At 42.7% G+C, this 12,948-nt stretch overlaps 1 protein-coding gene and 1 pseudogene across 2 annotated transcripts in view; one reads left to right on the forward strand and one right to left on the reverse strand.

The window, feature by feature from the left end:
- The window catches only part of Egflam (EGF like, fibronectin type III and laminin G domains), a 160,475-nt gene that overhangs the window by 35,339 nt on the left and 112,188 nt on the right, over positions 1-12,948 (forward strand). The window lies entirely within an intron of this gene.
- LOC142852673 (peptidyl-prolyl cis-trans isomerase FKBP3 pseudogene) lies at positions 6,847-7,839 on the reverse strand (annotated as a pseudogene).

Consider the following 12,948-nt stretch of genomic DNA (forward strand, 5'->3'; position numbering starts at 1 on the left):
TTCCAGAGACAATGTCTCTCCAGGGCATTCCAGACAGGATCCAGTGTGTGTGGAGTGGCCACATAGGAAGCGAGGCTTTGAGAAAAATCAGTCTTCAAGGACTTGAAAAGAGCCAGATGGACAGAGTCCCAGAGCTAAGAATTGTTATCTGCTTAGAAAAGAAGGGAAATGGCTTTCTCACATGCTTGGCCTGTGAATCTTTCTTGGGTGTTTGCTTCTATTTCCATCCGGGCAGCAGTCTGCACTATTAACTGCCTATGACCACAGCTCTATCTGAACAATGTCAAAGTAAGCTGTGGAGTTCATTTCCCAAGGACCCCATTCCAGGACTCTGGCGTTAGGAGAGACTCACAACATCACAGCTTATGGTGCCTTCCCTCTCACTTCTTGTTCGCGTTGGGCTTTCCCCCCCCAACTCGTTTGTTCAGTCACAGTGAGGTCACACCATCACACTCCCTTCTCTCTGGACCATCTCTAGGCTTCAAGTCACCCATGGAAGCTCCTGTGTTGGAGTTTGAGATGACACTAAGACCTTTGTCATATGTTAAGTTCTCTGTTACCCAGCTCCTTTGGTACCTGCGGGCATAAAAGCTAAAGCCTGTATTAAATTACAAGAAATGAATTACAATATAAATGTGCTTTTATCATTATTTATTTATTATTTATGTGTATATACTTTAAAACAAACTTTCATTAAGTATTTATTTATTTGTTTGTTTTTGAGACATGACCACATGGAGCCAAGGCTGGCTCTAATTTTTCTATGTAGCTGAAGTTGACCTTGAACTTCCGATCTCCCTGCCTTTACCTCCCAAGTGCTGGGATTATATGCATGTGCCACCAAGACTCATATATGGGATGTGGCACCTGAGCTTCAGGTATGTTAGACACTCTATTGATTGAACTACATTTCCAGCCCATTAAAAAAATTACCTATTATCCAAAATTATTTAATTTTTTAAAAAAAGATTTTTACTTTAATTTTAATTGTGTGTGTGCGTGTGTGTGTGTGTGTGTGTGTGTGTGTGTAGATATGTGCACATGGGTCCACATGCCATGCAGACCAGAAGCCTCAGATTCCCTCGGGCTGGAGCTATAGCTGATTGAGAGCCACTTGAATTGAAAACTGAACTTAGGTCCTCCCTAAAAGCAATATGTGCTCTGAACTGCCAAGCCATCTCTCCGGTCCTTGAATACTATATAGCAAGCATTTTGAAAAACTCCTTCCCCATCCCTGCATTATCTAATTCAATCCTAAATGGCAAATCTTTGAAATGATGACAGAGGTAAGCTCAATGAAGATGCACATTTAACAGCTAAGGAAACAGGCACCTGAAGGAGGGAGATTGCCTTTAGGAATTGTAGCTTGTGAGTGGCAGAGGCAGGTCCTTGGCAGATGAGGAGACCTTGTGCTCCGGTCATCTGTGTGCTGCTCTGGGATGTGGTATGCATTCTGCAACATAGAAAAGATGGATTTGGACAAGACTGATGCCTCGGGTGTCCACTCCCATGCAAAACCCACGCTTCTACTATAGGATCCCTGTGCTTGTTTGTTATAGTATCCCTATGCAAAGCATCTTCAGTTATTTGTATGTACTATGTGGTTTAGGGAAAACAGGAAGAGTTTGAATTCAGAATCTAGGATATCGTGTATACTGGCTAGTTTTGTGTGCCAACTTGACACAAGCTAGAGTCATCAGAGAGGAAGGAGCCTCAGTTGAAGAAACGTCTCCATGAGATTCAGCTGTAAGGAGTTTTCTCAATTAGTGATCCATCGGGGAGGGCCCAGTCCATGGTGGGTGGTGCCATTCCCTGACCTGAATTCTTTAAGAAAACAGGCTGAAGAATCCATTGAAAGTAAGCCAGTGAGCAGCTCCCCTCCATGGCCTCTGCACCGGCTCCTGCTTCCAGGTTCCTGCTCTGCTTGAGTTCTTGTCCTGGGTTCCTCTGGTGACGGACTGTGATTGGAAAGACAAATAAACCCTTTTCTCTCCAACTTGCTTTTTGGCCTTCGTGATTTGTCACAGCAATAGAAACCCTAAGACACCATGGCAGGCCAGGTAACGAAAAGTTTGTCTGTGGCATGAAAATCTATCCAGTGTCCTAAAAGAGTGTTCGTTAGGACGAATCTGCCGTGCATTTAGTTAGCACCTGTGATGTCCTGCGCACCGATGCAGGTGCTTCGTACCTCAGAACAAAACCAAATAGTTATATTCTAAAGAAAAGGGAGACATTAAACGAGCTGAAAGAAAGTGTGTGTGTGTGTGTGTGTGTGTGTGTGTGTGTGTGTGTGTGTACTGTAGCACACAAGTAACCCTGACTCAACTGACGGAGAGCAGCTGAAGGTACAGGGCAGGAACAGATATTCATAACAATATCACAGTGGTCAGGTTGGTCTCAGTAGGGTGAAGTGGGTGAGGAGATTACAGATGAAAAGAATGGGTGGCCAGCAAACTCCAGGATGGAGGGTGGCTGGCAGGCTAGGAGAGCCTCAGGGAGTACTGAGGAGTCTTCTGAAGGGGCTGGAACAAGGCTAAGTGAGCTGGGGTGGAGGGTAAAAGAGATAAGAAGCTCAGCTGGAATCAAGGTCGCGTGGGCCTACAGAGCAGGGTTTTGAGCAGAGGGCTGACTTGTGAGACTTACTGGATGTCTGTCTGTCTGTCTGTCTGTCTGTTGTAGTGCTGGCGACTGAACACAAAGACCGAGGAAGTGCTCTACCTCCTAGCCACACCTCAGCCCCATAGGCTTTCTTTTTCACAGCACTGAGTATTTTCCACTGAGACTAGGAGTTAGGAGGTTGGAAGCAGGAAGAGGGAACCCTTTCAGGGGGTAATAGCAATAACACTGGAGAGGCCAAGAGCCAAGGCTGGACTGCAGAGGTGATGAGACTTGCTTGGCTTGGGGTTATATTTTGAAACTAAAGCCAACAGGATTTCCTGAGTCACTAGGGGTTAGTGTGTGAGCAAGAGAAGAAAGAACCAAGGCTGACACTAAGATTTTAGCCTGAGCAACTCAGTGGAGACTTTGTGTTGATTCAAATGAAGGAGGCTGTAGGTAAAGCTGACCTGATTGTCAGAACATGAGGAGTCCCATCTTAGAGGCCCCTGTCAGGGTGGGAGCCTGCAGTTCAGGGACGAAACTGTGAGCAAAACAATGGTCTGGAGAGCTTGGCTAGTTATTATCAACGCAACAGAATCTAGAATCACCTGGGAAAAGAGCATCACAGAGAGACGCTCTAGATTAGGTTGTCCTGTGGCATGCCCGTGGGGAATTGTCTTGATTGTATTAATTGATGTAGTAAGACCCAGCCCACTGTGCCTGGCACCATTCCCTGGGTTTGAGTCCTGGCTTGTATAAAAAAAGAGAACCCGAAAATAGTACCTGCAGTCATTCTTTCTCTGCTTTTGGCTACGGATGTGAACAGCTGCTTTAGGTTCCGCCATCATGGCTTCCCCATATGATGGACTGTAAGCTGGAATTGTGAGCTAAAGTAAATCCTTTCTATGCTGGATTGTCTTTTTATCAGGTTGCTTTATCACAGAATGGGGTGTGAAACTAGAATAAACCTTTTTAAGTGTGGACAAGGTGAGCAAGGAAGAGAATACAGGATGGAAGCCCTAGGAAGCCAGAGAGTTAGATAGAACCAACCACAGCTTCCCAGAGGAAGTGAGGTAAATTTAGGGGGGATGTTGGGAGCCTGAAACCAAGTAGAGGATGCAGTTCAGAGGAACAAGGGGTCAGCTTGGTAATGCTGTTACTAGGCCAAGTAAGGTAAAGACAAGCACTACCCAGTGGAGTGGCAAAGCAGAGCCACTGGGGCTTTTGTGGCAGGCACCTCAGTCACACCTAAGGGTGATGCTTGCTCGAGGGGTGCTTGAGAGAAAGTGGGGGAAGGGGTGGAGTGATATGGGGACTGACAATGTGGTGTTTAGATGATGATTTGGGGAACTGATTCTAGAAAGCAGGGGTGGTTTGGATAGTAGTGGTTCAAGGGATTGCTTTTCTTTATTGGTAGAAATAGCAGTAGGTTGAAATAATTCATAGTAAGATCTTTAAGTACCAGTATGTCATCTTTCGATGCTAGGGCTAACAGAGAACTCCAGAACACTCCAGCTTGGGAGATGGGACTCTGAAAGTGGGGTCGGGTGTATGACGTGAGTGGGTAATACAAGAGAGGTGTTTCAGCATGCACATTAATTAAAATATGTGTGATTGGAGAGACCTAGTGACCAGAGGGGTGTAGATTAACCAAGTGACTTATATTAGGTACCTTACTGTCCAGCCCCGATGCATGTATGACGTCCATCTCATCCCTTTGTCAGTAACAGAAGTCCAGCTTAATCTTGGGACAGATGAGATTCTGCTACCAAGGCAGGTGGAAAGAAATCCTTTTTGCGGTGCCATAATGTCCTTGAGCAAACTGTTATTTCTAATAGCACCAGAGTATTGGTCAGCCTACACATCTACACTGCACATTTGCTCACCTGCTCACACCTATGAGAAGTGGGCCCAGCAGGGCTCACAATCTTGACCATGTGCCTGCTTAGGTCAGGGCAGTGCACTGGCTGGTGATGTGCTAGGCTGGCCTTCTGGTTCATAGGAAAGGTAAGGTCCTAAGTATCTCTTATTCAAAGTCATTTTCATAAAGTGGAGTTGTTTTTGCTATTGTTTCCCTGGTATAATTCATATTCCTTTTGCTTCCATGTAGCACAAGTTTTATTTATTATGTTTACGCGTGCCTTGTTGTGCTGCTGAGCAAGCTATTTCTCCCACGGGGGAGAAAAATGACCCGTGTGGAAGTCTACTGTACCAGTGATCCCCAATGAAGGGACCATTCCTCTGGTAGTCACACCCTTCCCAGACTCCTTCCTAGAGTTGGCTGCTGTGTGGAAAGGCCACATGCAGGAGAATCCAAAAGTTTACTGATAGCAGGAATAGGTCCTGCTGACATCCCAGCCAACAGCAGGCATGGCTCTCCACCCATGGGAGGGAGATCACCTTACAGGTGGGTCCTCCAGCCCCAGCTGGGCCATTCCTGCAGACAACAGGTAGGTGTGGAGCATGATGCCTAATTATAGGCTGGTCCCAGTTAAAGAAGGATGATGGATAAATAAGCCGTGAGGTTGTTTTCAGACATTAAATTCTGGGGTTATGCGCTAGAGCATAACAGATAACTAGATGGCTCTTTCTGCTTGCTTGTCCATTGGGTCTACAGTCTACAGCCCCATGTAGCCAGGGATTCACTTTGAGTTATAGTTTTAATGTAGCCCTGGAAAATACATGTCTTTTCATAGTTTGTTCTGTTGATTTTTGTAGGTACTTTTCTTAGCAGTGAAATTTGTGGTTTTTCCCAGTTGAGAAAAAAAAATGTTTTAAACAACTTAAACATTCGAAAGATTATGCACCCATGAGTGGATGAATTCAGTGGTAAAGGCATTGTTTTAGACAGGGTTCTAAATGCTGACCTGGAACTCAGCATTCTCACGTCTCAGACTCTTGAATGATGGCCTTACAGTCATGCACCACACACCTGCCTGGGGTTTTCTAATAGTCAGCAGTTACACTGACCTCTGATCTTGTTGTCCTGTAATATTTAGAGTGGGGTGTGACCTCCCTGGACCATGACTGCTATCTTGATGCTTCTCTGGATTGCTGTGGTTTCTGGTTCTGAGTTGCTTTTAGCTTTTTGGGAGGCATGGTTATTCCATCCCTAGAGTTCTGTGTGGGAAAAAATAGTTTCCCAGAAAAAATGTCCTTGGAAAGCCATCCCTTAGGAATAAACAGATTTTTTTTCCTTCTGTACTGAAGCAGCCCCTTGCAAAACCTCTTCCTCTCACAGCTGCTAACTGGGAGATTTAGTCATTACCCCATAAAAAATGTACAACCACAAAGCTCTTATTAACATTTTCCATGCTAGCCAGCCTACCTTTCCCTATTTCTCTGTCCTTCGCAGACCTGGAACGTCCTGCGCATCAATAGGATAGCCCACATCTGGTGAGGTTCTTAAGGGATATCATCTGCCCATGAGATTTTCTCTATCCTGAAGGCTGGGTTGTAGCATGAGCAACAAGGCTCAACACTGTGGTCTTGAGTACTGTTTTGAAACTAGATATCTCTGGCTTCTTCTAGCCTGGACCCCTAAGCCAATTTCTTAGACTTCCTTGAGTTTCTTCATCCAGTATCCAAGATATTCAATGTTTGGATTGTAGGCTTGGTCCAAAGTGTAAAATTAAAATTTTTTAAGGACTCAGAACATAAACTGAAGTTTTAGTAAATGAGTAGCTAGTGACTAGAAAGGTGTAGTTCAGTAGTATAGGCCTTGCCTAGTATATGAGACCCTGGATTTAACACTCAACACTATTGAAATAATAAAGTAAAAGCAGCCATACAAAAGGTGATGGTGATGATGATGAGGATGATAATGACGGACTTCAAGGAAACAAGTACACTTCAGAGGGTTCTTAAATGTTTCTTCTATGAGGTCTCCCTATCCCAAGATGGACAGAAAGAGAAGGCGGGTCCTATTTTATGCTGCAGCTCCCAGCTTCTTTGGCTTTTGTTTGTCAAGACAATCCATGACATTTTTATTGAGGCTCTTAGTTTATAATATGAGGTAAAAGAAGAACCAGTTCTCTCTAAAATTTAACACAGCTATAGTGAAATATTTGAGACTTAAAGGGACTTCCAGGGGATGTTACAGCTCTCAAAAATTGAGATACAGTAACGAGTTTTAACACTTGGAATTTTCCAGTTGACTTTTTCCTTACAATAGCTCTACTTAGTCACATTAAGTTTCAAAGCCAAGTCTTTATTGCCGCTGATGTCTTTAGATTGGGAGCACTGGTCTCAGTCAATATCTACTAATTCCATTGCAAAATTGAGTTTGGCATTTGGTGGAATTTTGACATTGACTGTCCTTTCTTTCAATCAGGCACATTGCGGTTCAATCTCCAGCCGATCCTTTCCCTCCATTACTTAGAGTCAGGAGTATCCCATCCTCTGATAACCTTGTCTACTCTGACCTTTAAACTTAAAGGCTTAGCGTTTTTCTTCTTCTTTGAACTTGTTTGAATACCAGTATCAAAACCAATCCCATCTGGGAATGTCCCTGTGTGCCAGCAGCGAGCAACATCTCCCTTTTTGGGAAAGTTGCTTTATCTCTGTTTTTAGACCCGATTTTGTTTATTTCGGTGGACCCTCATCAAGACTCTCTTCAGACTTGGTTTCTTTGGGTTTCTCGTCATTAAGCTCCACATTTTTCACTTGCTCAGAGGCTTCAAGTACAGTTTCAGTACCCTTGAAATGCTAACTTTCAAAGAGATGGTTATAGGCTAAAACCAAATGGTCCTTTTTAGCAGGCTTAGGTACATTTTTAATGTTTCCCAGTAATTTATGCTCTGCAAGAAATGAATCTGAACCATGATCCTGTAGAAACTAGGTAATGTCCTTCTTGGGCAGCCGCAGCACACAGCAGAACAGCTGCCATCATTTCTGTGTCCTTCCCCTCCTTCTCTCCCTCCCTCTCCCTGTCCCTCTCTCCCTCTCCCCTCCCCTCCTGCTGTTCTACAATACCTATTTCCAAGTATACAATGCTGTTAACTCACCACTGCACCTGAGAGCTCTTGAATTTATCCCCCCCCCACACACACACCCGTAACTAAAGTGCTGTAGCTTTTGGCTAACATCTTCCCTTTATTTCCAGCCTCCATCCTGGATCACCAGAACTCTGCTCTCCACTTCCACAAGGTCATCACGTTTAGATGGCACATGAGTGAGAGCATACGCTCTCACTCGGTCTGCCTGGTTTATTTTGCTCTCCACAATGTCTTCCAGGTTCATCTCTGCTGTTTCCAATGGCAAGATTCCCTTTGCCTTTGAAGGCTGAGTGCTAGCCTCGTGTCCATGGGCTACATTGTCTTTATTCATTCATCCGTTGATGGACAGACTTTTCTAGAGTTGGGAGGTTCCTCTCTGTTTAGCCAGTAAAGGCAGTGAAAATGGAAACGGCAGAATTTATAAAACACTGAAAGTCTCTTACAGCCCTCTCACTACCAAGATCTTTATCAAAGCACAAACTTGGAGCAAAGTTGGCAATATTAGAATTTCTACAACTAAGGAAGGGACACACAAAAGGCAGAGAAACAGAATGAAGAGGATGTTGCCACCTATCATATAATTTTAAGTAAGGAAAAGGGAACCAGGGCAATAAAATGTGTGGTGTTTATGTACCAAGGCAGTTGTATCCAGTGGTTCGGGTTGGGGTTGTTGGGGCTGGGGTTGGGCATCAGAGTCAGATGCCTGAGTTCACTGTAGCTCCGTTCCTGCTAGTCCTGTTGCCATGGTCACTAAAAATATCAAAGTCTCAGTTTCTTTCATGTGTAAGATGATAATAATGGTAACTTTATCAGGGCGGTTGTATGGAATAAATGCAATGATATCTTTATAGTGTGTTTGTAAGCACTGGCTTTGGAATCTGTCTTGATTCACCAGCTGAGTGACTTCAGAAAAGTCACTCAACTGCTGTGTCTTGGGTCATCTGTGAAACAGGAATGTCAACACTGACTGAGAAGCTAGACATGTGGGTTCTTTCAGAATATTCTGGCACTCAGTATGTGTTGGCTCCTACCCTCTGCTTTATTGATAAATACTAATGGCATTATTGTGGGAAGTGCCCGTTGAGAGGGACACCTTCAACACTCCATTACTAACATCTGTTAAGATGCTTGTCTAGCTCTCAAAACAACACATGCTTTTAAGATGAAAATTAAAATATATAAAATGTACCCACTTTGGGGAAACTCACAATAAACTTTTTGTTGATTATTTTCTCAGAAGAATATTATTTCCCCAGAAAAATTATTCTGACTTACAAAATCATTGTATGTATACTTTTACATTATATGTACAGTTCTGTGTTGTGTATCTGTGTATATGTATTGTATGTACACTCATGTGTTATATATACCACTCTATGCTGTTTGTACAGTTGTGTGCTGTGTGTATAGCTATGAGTTGCATGTATAACCTTATATTTCTTGCAGTAATGTGTTGTATGTACCCTCATGGGACATATGTACAGTCATGTGTTCTATGTATCATGTGGCATTTGTACCTTCTTGTGTTGTGTGTATACTTATGTGTTATATGTACATTCATATGGCATATGTATAGTCGTGTACTATATGTAGACATGTGGCATTTGTACATTTATATGTTGTGTGTACAATCATGTGTTGTATATATACTCATGTGGCATTTGTACAGCCATCTGTTGTTTACAGTCATGTGTTGTACGCTTTCTATACTCACCTGGAATGTATACAGCATGTGCTCTATGTAGACTCATGTGGCATTTATACAGTCAGATGTTTTATGTATAGTCATGTGGCATATGTACAGTCATGGGTTGTGTGTACATTCACTTCAGAGACAGACTGTTTTGCTCACATACTTCAGAAAATAATAATTTCTACTTTCTTATTACAAACTTCTGATAAGCATTGTTTAAGTGACAGACCATTATGCACATATGTGACCGGAATCCACTTTCACATTCTTGCCTGGGAATCTTGCCATTTGAATTTTTGTTTATTATGACTATGTTGAGATGAACATGTTTATACAACAAACTTTATTTTTCCACATAAGAGTATTTCTTCAGTACAGAGTGTGAGGATTGTGAGTATTTGGGCATACTGGTCTATACTTAAGACCTGACACCGTCTGTCGACTTTTTAAGAGTAATACCAAACTATGCACGGTGGTGCTTTCCTGTGCTCTCAGCCCTGGGTACCAAAGAGCTGGGGAGAGCAAGTGTGAGGTCAGCCTAAGCTACACTGAGACCTTGTGACAGAAAACCAAATGCTGGGGATGTAGCCCAGGGAAGAAGGCTTGCCTCGCATGTACAAAACTCTGTCTCCCCTACCACAAACACAAAATAACTGTACCAAATTAAACCAAAATATACAAAAATGCTCCTATAGAAATTATCATTATTAGAAACTTGTTTCAGCCAGGCATGGTGGCTCATGCTTTAATCCCAGCCTTCAGGAGAGATAGGCACAAGGAGGATCTCTGTGAGTTCAAGGCTAGCCTGATCTACATAACAAGTTTTATGCCAGGCAGAATTACATAGTGAGATTTTGTACATAAAAGCAAAACAATACAAAACCCAACTAGTTTTATTTCATTTATATGTGTGTGCATACACACGTGGGTACATGTATGAGCATGTGCTAAGGCTCACATGTTCACATATGCATGTGGAAGTTGGAGGGCAGCTTTGTGCAGTTCGTTCTCTCCTTCCACCGTGTAGGTGCTGAGAATTGAACTCAGTCAACAGCCTGGTAGAAAGTGCCTTTACCTGTTAAACCAACTGACCAGAACCTTGTTTCAGTTACAGGAACCAGTGGCCTCCAGGGATTCAGTAAAAAATTGTACTTCATTAATTACTCATGTCTTCTTAATATTTTGTGTGTTTAAATTCTGTTGTTTCTGGTAATTTGTCTGTTTAAGTCCTTTGCCCATTCTCCCTCTGTGGACCTGAACGTATTTCTACTGTGTTTTGCATGAGCTCTTTGCATATTAAAGAACATTAATCTTCTACTGGTTTGTAAATATTTGTCTGTAGATAGTATTTTATCTTATTCACATAAGAAATGTTTTAGGAAACAGTTGTATGATCTGCTTATTTTGTGTATGATTTTGTTGAAGACTGAAAACCAAATGCAATACTGCTGGGGTGGCTGAGGGTGGCTGGGGAGAATGTCCCTGGTTTATGACTTTACAAATGTTTATTTCTCAAATTCTTTAATCCATCTGGAGTTAAAGTTATGTCAGTGCAGAGTATGAATTAAGACTGGAGATTGATTTTCTCTTCTAATTTGCTAACCAACTGTCCTAATGCCATCTGTGGCATAATTCTTCCACTCTCCATTGATCCAAGATGCCTTTCTTATCATAAATTAAATTTTTATATGTTCTAGGGCTATCCGTCCTGTTCTATTGATCTTCCTGTCCATTCCTGTGCCAGTTCTGTGGTGTTTTAATTATAGGTGAAGGATCTTTTAAGTCCACTATTTCAAGAATGCCCAGCAGAGCTAGCACATTGTATGAACATGATGCCTAGGGATTTCATTCTTCCTGCTCAGAGTGGAGCCTGAGAAGGCCACAGAATGATTGCTGTTTATTGGAAGCAGGTACTTAGGAGCATAGATGCGTCTTTGAAGGGTCACCTGCACAGAACCTAAGTGACTCCTAAACACAAGGTCATCTGTATAGGATCTAAGTGTCTTCCAAACATAGGGTCATCTGTATAAGATCTAAGTGGCTTCCACTATTGTTTAATTTTCTGACTGATTTTCTTGTGTTTTGTGGTCTTCAAACATCGATAGACTGTTATTGTTAATGCTCAACGGTGATCAACCAAATTCAGGTGAATCCCATGACTAGCGTTGTTCAATCTGAGGTGAGCTAATAGTCACTTTTGTCACTACTTGGAAACAGCTTGAATAGAAAGTGAGTTTCACCTTGCTCCAAATACTGGTCTGGGCTCCCTGGTGGGGACAGAATGGGAAGAGAGCCAGAGCCAACCCTCAGTGGTTTGTAAAATGTCACGAATCCCTCTTGTTTTAAGCCATGGTGCTTGGGACTCATTTGTTAGAGCAGCACCACTTAGCCTATCCTGACTGGTAACAGATGAGTCAACATACTTAGTTGGTATATCATGAATCATCAGATACTTAAATTAAATTAGATAATTAAGATAGATACTCGCTAGGACACCAGGGCACATGCAGGATGCTTTAACCTTGTAAATTACTCAAGCATATCTCTTTAAAGTAGCAGGGCAGATCTCACATCTCATTGACTGGGTATCGATTTTCCAGCTCGGGAGTTATCATCACAGTGATTTCAATCTTAATGGCTCCTCTCTTCTCTGACACCCTGACATGATTTGCTTGTGTCAGAAAATAGATCCTCTCGTCTCATCATTTCAGTTACGCTGATTTCATTTCATTTTTCATTGAAACCTTAATCCTGATGGACAACCCAATATTCTGCCACCTCTGCCAATCACAGATGATAACACCATTCATCTCACAAATGTATATTATTCTGTTCACATTGTCTTAAAAAAGTTATTTCGTGAGATAGTCCTATTATACTTTCTTAGTTAATTGTGAGAACAACCTTGCCCTTGATGGGGCAAACATGACACAGATAGCATGAAACCAGATGTCAGAAGTCAGTGCCCCCTTCAACCAAAGAGGAGATATGGTTAGTTTCTTAGTACAACCTGCCTCAATCCTACCTGTCACCCGTAGCTAGAGAACAGGCCGTGTCTTCCAGTGGGGAAACTGTTGTTATCTCTGCCAACCTCATTTTCCCTGTGTGTAAAACAGGCTTCTTGTGAAGACTGGTGGAGAAAACACATACAAATCACTTAAGCACAGACTCCGGTCCTTCAAGTGTCTATTGACTTTTATTACTCTATAGACTATAGGTTTTCCCGTTTTCTGGGCAACTACGTTCATCTTGAACTCTGACTTCGGGCAGAGAGCCACACTAAGTCTTCTCTAGGATTTCTACAATGTTGCCATTGCCGTAGGTGTTTGTGTGGTTCACTGGCCCCTGTGTCTATCTGGTCTCCATCCCTTGTTAGACAACAAAAGACAAACAAGCAAACAAACAGATCCCACAAAAGCCCAGTACCTCTCTCCCTGGTGCCCGTCTCTAGAAGGCCTCTGTTTGTATTAGTTATTTTTCTGTTGCCGCAATAAAATATCATATCCAAGACAACTTATAGCCCAAAGGGATTATCTTAGCTTGCAATTGCAGTGGGATAAGGCTCCATTCTGGCAGTGAGGAACGGCAGCAAATGGCAGACATGATGGCAGGAGCAGAAAGCCCAGGAACCACATCTTCTGCTACAAACAGGAAGCAGAG

The sequence above is a fragment of the Microtus pennsylvanicus genome, chromosome 6 (genome assembly GCF_037038515.1).
Source record: "Microtus pennsylvanicus isolate mMicPen1 chromosome 6, mMicPen1.hap1, whole genome shotgun sequence".
NCBI lineage: Eukaryota > Metazoa > Chordata > Mammalia > Rodentia > Cricetidae > Microtus > Microtus pennsylvanicus.